This window comes from Limulus polyphemus, unplaced genomic scaffold, assembly GCF_000517525.1.
Source record: "Limulus polyphemus unplaced genomic scaffold, Limulus_polyphemus-2.1.2 Scaffold565, whole genome shotgun sequence".
Lineage (NCBI taxonomy): Eukaryota > Metazoa > Arthropoda > Merostomata > Xiphosura > Limulidae > Limulus > Limulus polyphemus.
In genome coordinates, this window is record NW_013666175.1 from 211,945 (window position 1) to 220,794 (window position 8,850).

Consider the following 8,850-nt stretch of genomic DNA (forward strand, 5'->3'; position numbering starts at 1 on the left):
GTACTTTATTACATCTTAATGTGACCAAACTGAAAGTACTTTATTGCATCTTAATGTGACCAAACTGAAAATACTTTATCACATCTTAATGTGACCAAAGTGAAAGTACTTTATTACGTCTTAATGTGACCAAACTGAAAGTACTTTATTACATCTTAATGTGACCAAACTGAAAGTACTTAATTACGTATTAATGTGACCAAACTGAAATTACTTAATTACGTATTAATGTGACCAAACTGAAAGTACTTTATTACATCTTAATGTGACCAAACTGAAAGTACTTTATTACATCTTAATGTGACCAAACTGAAAGTACTTTATGCACATCTTAATGTGACCAAAGTGAAAGTACTTTATCACATCTTAATGTGACCAAACTGAAAGTACTTTATTACATCTTAATGTGACCAAAGTGAAAGTACTTTATTACATCTTAATGTGACCAAAGTGAAAGTACTTTACTACGTCTTAATGTGACCAAACTGAAAGTACTTTATTACATCTTAATGTGACCAAAGTGAAAGTACTTTATTACATCTTAATGTGACCAAACTGAAAGTACTTTATTACATCTTAATGTGACCAAACTGAAAATACTTTATTACGTCTTAATGTGACCAAACTAGAAGTACTTTATTACGTCTTAATGTAACCAAACTGAAAGTACTTTATTAGTTGGTTCTATGTACTTTCTTGGGTGAACATTTTGGGGATGAACACTTTGTTCCTGTTGATGTTCTTCCTTTTATTACAAATCATGTAGGATCAAACATTAAATTATTATAAAATAAGAAATCAGACAACCTGATCGCTTTCGGAAGGTCTACCATCGGAAAGCGTTTGGGTTCTCGGAATTCTTATTTTTCAAAATAATGCATACTTTCTTCCACACGAAACTACTAAGATTGGTGTTCTCCCGGTCCAATGATGTATTTCATTAATTTCTAGTTCTTTCATCAAATTTCGAAATGTAAACGTTTCTCTGTTTTTTCTCTCATTAATTACACCCTTATGTCACCCGCGAGTTAATCTAATTGATTTTACTAATACATTACTGAATTTCAGTTATATATTATGTATCGTTAGTGAAAATAATCATTAATGCTCGTTAATATAACTTCATCAAAGCATTCAACGGTATGTCATCATAATGTATAATATTTATATTTCCGTTGTATAATATTCGTATCATTTAGTTCAATCACAGAATAAACCACTTTTTGACGTCGGCTTTCTCTGTATATTAAAACTTCATGTTATGAATGCAAAGGATGTCAAAGGTTTATTTAAAATATATAAATATATAAACTTCACTAAACTTTTTTCGCAATGACGAACCACTAACAAAGTTACATTATCCAACTGAATTGTGTATAACTGATTACAACTCATAAATTTTCATGCTGCATAATATATAACTAATGTTTGAGCCGACTACATTGCAATGAGTTATGTTACCTCTGATTTCTTTATCTTGCCCATCTGTTGTGGCAAAGCTGGCGACTAAGTAATTCATTTCAGCAAAGGTTGTGTGTTAGGAACCACACTGAGCCATTTATTGTAATCCTTTCAGCACTAGGCCACCCAGGCAGTTAGAAGGATTGTCTGGGGACGATCAAGATACTTCGATAAGTATCTGGAAATGTGATTAGAAAACCGGTGCGAGTGGGGGGGGGGGAGAGGGGTCATCAATTACAGAAAACAAAATACAAAAACAGATTCTAATATTGAATATATAATACGTATAACATATTATCGCATCAACAGGTCCCCCTGGCGGATTAGCGGAGTTTTAACGAGTTACGTCGCTAAAATAAAACCTGGGGTTTAATTCTTCGTAGTTAACAGAACACAGGTAGGCTATTTTGTATCTATGCTCTAAATCAAATAAACCTATTTAAATAAACCTCGCTGTTCAATCATAGCTCTTGTTCATACCACACAAAATATATAACCTGCATGTAAACAAGGTTAAAGAGTTTTTTTTGGTAGGAAACGCATTATTCAAAATATTGTATCAGCACTATAATGCATAAGGGATAAGCATATGCTAAAATTTTTTTATAAACACACATAAAGTGGCATATTTGATTTTCAATTTCTATCGTTGTCTGTTTTATTGTTTTATTAATAATTATAAAATATGATTTCAGCTTAAAGTTTATACAATAAATCAATGTCCTGATTTTATAGGAGTAACTGTGAAAAAAATTATAACAAAAAAAATGTTTCATTGATACATTCATAATGATTTTCTTTCATTATGCAATTTGTCCTTGACTTGCATAGGAATTTCTTGTATAAAACCGTGAGAAAAACACCGTATGATCGTGTAATAAGATAGTTTGGTTTTGTTTGAATTATAATTTTCTTATGGCATGTTTCAAACACTAATATACAGGTCCTGCGCTACCCCTAGAAATGCTTCCTCCATCGCTGATCGTGATCAGTCTATTTACTGGTCGTGAATACAGACTACTGCCCAACATCGCAATTTCCGTTGTAATAAGTTTCTATGATAGGCACTGAGGTCAATCTTAGACCACACATCTTCATAAACTTTTCAGAGATCCTACACTGAACATGACCGTCGCGTTCAACGCCAGTTTAAGCAGACTAAAGGTGCAAAAGTCCATAAAAGTCCACAGGGGCGTTGAAGGTATGTGGTCGAATGGGTTGGTGCGGTTTCTTCGACCAGCTTGCTTGTAATTTCAAGGTGTGGTTGGAAGCCTGTGAACCTTCATCAACTTCAAGTTCTTGTTCATTATCTTGTTAACTACAACAGGAGATGACCGGCTGCATCGCAATGGCTTTTATTTTTCTCGGAGGTTTCTCTATAGTCGCCACAGCCTTTCACTCTGCAAATGAGGGATTTGCTACGGATTGGATTAGGGTGTGATTTCGGAGCCTGTTACTGCCTTAAACGCTCTTCTGTGCGAGTTTTTCTTGGAGAACAATCAAAGCTCCCTTCTTCGAAACGTTGTCTCCCGTGGCTGTACAACAATCCTTACGTTGCTTTCTGTTAAAACATTCTTCCGACTATAAGTTTGTACTTTTTTGTTTGTTAGAAATTTAATCCAGACAAGATTGCTCTTGGAATTAAGAAACATTGTTTGACGAACATACACAACGAACCCTAAAATGAATACTATCTATCGGGATAATCACTTAAAGATACTCCGAATAGTTTCAACTATGAAACAACTTAATTCTTCATCTGATACAATTTTTTTTTTAAAAGACGTAGGTTCGTAGATCGAAATGTACAAAACTACGTTCTGTGCACACTAATGCCCTGTTCTATCTATGTAACTTCATTTTAAAGAATCTTATCCCGTATACAGACAGACAGACACACACACACACACATATATATATATATATATATGTATGTATATATTCCGAACAGAAGTTAAATTAGTAATGCATATAAAGTACACACGTATATATGAAGCTGAAGTTGGAAAAATGTTCATTAATCTTTAAGATATTCGTTTCTACGTATTTAGACAATATGGGTATGTACATGTATATTGTTGTCAACTTCTTAAACAATATATATTCCAAACAGAAGTTAAATTAGTAATAAATATAAAGTACACACATATATATGAAGCTGAAGTTGGAAAAATGTTCATTAATCTTTAAGATATTCGTTTCTACGTATTTAGACAATATGGGTATGTACATGTATATTGTTGTCAACTTCTTAAACAATGGGCCTTTATGAAAAACGAAGAGAATCCAGTTATTGATTTTCCTTGTTTGAAAGGTAGTATACGGTGAAAATTGTTGAAATGAACAATCTGCCTGAAGAAGTACTGATTAGATAGAGTTTCGACCCATTTCCGTGTGTCTTCATTTATTTCAAGAGTATTCTATCAAGAAAATCAATTTAAAGTTGTTAAAGTGGGCAACTTTCCGGTCAACTGGTGATTAAACGTCATTTCGATCCACTTCTATTTGTCTTCATAAGGTTGTCCATTTAACTTTCACATTGATTTTCTTGATAGACAACTTTATTTTAAAAGCGTGACCTAATTAGTTCCTGTAATGGATTAACTGATTTCAACTGTTTTTTATTATTATTATTCAATCTCTGTTATACGATGAGTTAAGCAACCTTTGTAGGAATTATTTAAGTTATCTTTCCATTATTCCATCTGAACTGAGACATTTCAAATCTGTGTCTATCAGACGTATCCAATCGATGAGAAGGATCAAAGTGTTTTATCCAATGAAGTTGACAACATTTATTTTGGCCATGATAAGATTGTTTTAAAAACAACTGAGGAATAAATATTTGATCCTTTTAATGAAGTGTCGCTTACGTCTTTACTCTCTTATTATTTGCAGTTGATTTCTAGTGCATGAATTAAGTTGTTATATGAGAGGAACACACTACAGTCTAGACAGTGTGCATCGTCAAAGAGGCTCCCTCTGGTTCAGGTGATTGTTTGTTATTACTGTACAATATAACTTTATTAAGACTGGCGACAGATGATTCTATGTTTTTCTGTGTTAAAAGAAGAAGTTCATATTGCGTAACCTTGATAACAAGACATAAGAAATTCCCGTTTTTACTTGAGTTGTGAAAATACATTGATTTTGAATCCTAAATCCTTCTAACTTAAACTCGAGGAAAGGTACCATGCCACAAAGATTACAAAGTAAATAATTGTTTTCAATGAACATCATTAACTGCAAGACAATGTTAGAAGGTAACAAGTTATCATCACTACAGTCACTAAAGCACTCTCTAAATTAAATGGCCGCTCTATTTTGTAATTTACTCTGAGCTTCTGGCCGGGATTTCAAAACCGAAACTTGAAAACATAATAGTATCTAATCTGATGTTTCATTACTCTTCACATTTATTGGCTTTTAGCCTAAAACGATTTATCTTAACGTGAAGTAATAATCGTTTGGAAACCAAATTCTGGTGATACAGTTTGATACGTTCAGTCTTTACAACTTGTAAAACTATAGTTAATAATTAAACGACCGACTTGAATGATAAAGAAAAGAAAGTACCAATATTCTCCATCGATTAAGAAGGTACAAAGCTAGAAATGGCGCCCGTCGATCGTGTTCAGGAACCCGGATGAACGTGTTGTTGATGTGGTCGGGACACTTTTCCTTGGGGTATGGAGTTTTGACAAAGAGCAATCGTCTGTTCTTGTTGTTGCTGCTGTTATTTGGTTTTTAGTTTTAGCACAATGCTGCACAATGGGCTACCTGCACCGTGCCCGCCGTGGGAATCCAGCACCAAACTTTAGCGCTAAATCGTCTTTTGTCTTGTGAGCCTCTGTACAAATTCAATATTCTGGTATCATTCGTGAAGCAAGACATAATGTTGAACCTGATATACTGCTACATACACTGACTATGTTTCTGATTAAAATCATAAAATTTATTTTTCGCTATATTGCCCTATTTGAGTTTATTTCTAACAGAGTATATATAAAATAGTCTTAAGCCAGGAAGTAATATATATATATATATGTTGTTTAATAATTTAGCAACAAAAGTTGTTTTAGGTTTCTCACTATGTTTGTTTCTTTCTAGCCTACACAATCCCTTTTTCTTATTAAGCCTAAAACTGTTATTTGTCTTATCAAGACTATTATTCTTATATAATACTGTATGTTATTTTTACCCGTGAAACTTCACTACCATGTATTAAAAATGTAGTCTGTCTTTATTTTCGTCCCAGCATTATGGTCCCCTTTTGTAATATTACCCTCTCCTCTCTCTGTTAAATGTAATGTGTAGATGGTTTAAACATTTGAATTTGAAATAATTGTATTAATTAAATCTGCTTCAAAACACTTTGTATTCGTTAGAGTAAAGTTGTGATTGTAAGGTACTTTATGAGTTTCAATACACTTTCAATTCGTTAGAGTGAAGTTGTGATTGTAAGGTACTTTATGAGTTTCAATACACTTTCAATTCGTTAGAGTAAAGTTGTGATTGTAAGGTACTTTATGAGTTTCAATACACTTTCAATTCGTTAGAGTGAAGTTGTGATTGTAAGGTACTTTATGAGTTTCAATACACTTTCAGTTAGTTAGAGTAAAGTTGTGATTGTAAGGTACTTTATGAGTTTCAATACACTTTCAATTCGTTAGAGTGAAGTTGTGATTGTAAGGTATTTTATGAGTTTCAATACACTTTGTCTTCGTTAGAGTAAAGTACCTTAACTAGTTATAATCATTATAGTTACATAATTTTTAATAGTTACAAAACGTACAGAAAAATTATGGTCGTGTTGCTGCTATCAAGTTCATCAACTGAGTCACGGTGACGGTTTCCAGTCGCTCCTTGTTTATGCTGTGAAAATTTCTATCCCACGTAACGGCATAACAAACAGAGGTTGAACCTCTCCACAAAAACTAGGTTCTGGGCGGTCCTTTTATGCCTTGTTCTTTCCGTTGATTGGTCCTCTGTAGTGGCTTAATGTAATCACGCAAGGCGAGAAGCCAAATAATTTCGAATACTCGTTTGGTATGATCACAAGTACCTCATATCTCTTCACTTTCAGTAGCTTGCGGTTCAGGTAATCCAGATGTGGTAGTTTTCTCAGGTGGCCGTTTCGGAAGTTTCAATGTTATCCAGCTCAGTCAGCAGCCCTTTCTCTTCGTTTTAATGTTTGAGCCACCGTGTTGCGTGGCATTTCCGAACTAAAAGTCTGTATGGTGAAGTCAAAGAGTGGGCAAACGACAGCGGAATCTCGTGGACAGAGAACGTACAGGGCTAAATAAGCTACGGGGGAAGAAGACAAGGCGTCTAGACATGAGAAACTAATACAAACCTGAAACTGTGCCCAGTTAGAAACCGGTTGTGTCACTTGGTGTCTAGTGTTGTACGGCTGGACTTTCACAGGTAGGATTTCTGCTTTCCATACTTAGTCAAAACAAGTGCACTTCCTGCTATGACGTGACTTTGACCCTGTACAAAATATATATGCTGAACAAAAAACATAGAAACAGCGTAGTGAAATGTACCAATATGCCTTCCTTCCTCATTGTTCAACAACAATAAGCTGTGAAGAGTTAGCCAGAATATATATTTATTTCAAAAACATTTTATTCTTTCTTTTTTTTTTAACTTAGAAGTATCGTTGTCTTGTTAATTTTGGATATTCCACAAATTTGAAAAAAAAAAGTCAGACAATTAAGCTTGTCATCCACCAAAATCATGGGGAAAATTTATATTCTTATGTAAATGTATATATATATATATATATTGAATGTGTTTTCATAGTTAGAAATAGAATGACAAAACTATGAACATATTCTTTGTTCCCAAGCGTTACCCTCATTCGAAAGTTCTAGAAAAAATGTTCTTTGGCTGCGGCACAGCGGCCAAAAAGAATGGCTCCGAGTTGTTTTTTTGTTTTTTTTTCAAGTACAAACTTTCAGCTCATAGCTCCGTCATCTCTTGACCGATGTGAGATATAATTATAGTTTTGGACTCAGGAGGTCAAACCCTTTCGACTGATGTATTTGATCACGCCCAAGGTCTCATAGATTAATTTACTCTAATTTGAGGGTAGACTGGTAGAGATCTTGATGAGTAATAAAATTGAATCGGGTATACGCACGCCCCACGCTTGGTATTGATGGCGCACGAAAATATAGCTAATAAATAGGAACACAAATGTCTCATAGCTTAATGTACTCTAATCTTACCTAAAATATTTTTAGAGCCGCGGCTATTGAGGATTCCCTTTCTAGCTCCGTCCTCTTGCTTTAAATATTTTCTCGGAGATCACAAGATACCTCGGTGGAGTTAAGTAAAAATCCACACTGATAACCTGATAAAGCCACCTTTGTGTGTGTGTGTGTGTGTGTGTGTTTTCCTATAGTAAAGCCACACCTGGCTCTCTGCTGTGTCCACCGAGGGGAAATCGAACCCTTGATTTTAGCATTGCAAATCCAAAGACTTACATGGATTCTTTGTCATGTTTATGTATTATGTTGGAAACTTAAATTATGGTTTCTAAATAAATCAGATAAAAATAATGTATGGATGGACCACTAAAACAAGAATAGAATAAGCAATTAATTATCTTAATTCTGACAGATCAAAGGTTCTTAATTCTTTCAGGGTAAAGAAAGACTGCTGTGGCTTGTTGACGTACATCAATCAGTACGTTGCTTTTGATAACGTATTAATTCTCACCCTGTACATCAAAAACTGAATGGTCAACATTTGAAAAAATAACTGTGTAACATTTGAGGTTATCGCTTACAGGTTACGAAAAAAGCAAAAAATCAGTATTTCATTTTAAGTAGCATGCTATGCTATTTATTTCGCTCGTGGAGAATCGAACTCTGGATTTTTAACGTTGTAACTCCGTAAACTTACCGCTGACATTTTGTTTTGAATCAGAATACTTATGACACTCACTCTGCCATAAATAAATATTTAGAAAACTAACAACAAGATATTACGCCTTATCACTATTATTTCGTTTAAAATATTATCACACTTGGACTCAACGTAGATAGGTTTCTGAAATGATCCTATGTGTAGGCTTTTGTATCCTCTTTTTCGGGCAAAAATCCTAAAACCGTAGGACAGTTTCCAGTTACCATACAAAAAATTACGGTAATCATGCCAGCCAAAACGCATAATGGATTATCTTCATAGCAAGATACATTTTATTTAATAATTAAATAAAAAAAGGTGTTGCTATGAGCGTATTTCAGGGAGGAGGGTATTGGTATTTGACCTGAAGTGAAATATACTGGCGTTATAGTTGCAATACACTAAAGTCAAGTATATTCCGTACGAAACCTAAGAGGAGGATTCTGTGATATGTTTTGAATTTCGTGCAAA

General features: G+C 34.0%; 1 long non-coding RNA gene across 1 annotated transcript in view; it reads right to left on the reverse strand.

Moving 5' to 3' along the window:
* The window catches only part of LOC111085706, a 16,513-nt gene that overhangs the window by 2,104 nt on the left and 5,559 nt on the right, over positions 1-8,850 (reverse strand). Inside the window, exon 2 of the long non-coding RNA XR_002610509.1 lies at positions 894-899. This is a non-coding gene — a long non-coding RNA (uncharacterized LOC111085706). The remainder of the gene's footprint in view (positions 1-893; positions 900-8,850) is intronic.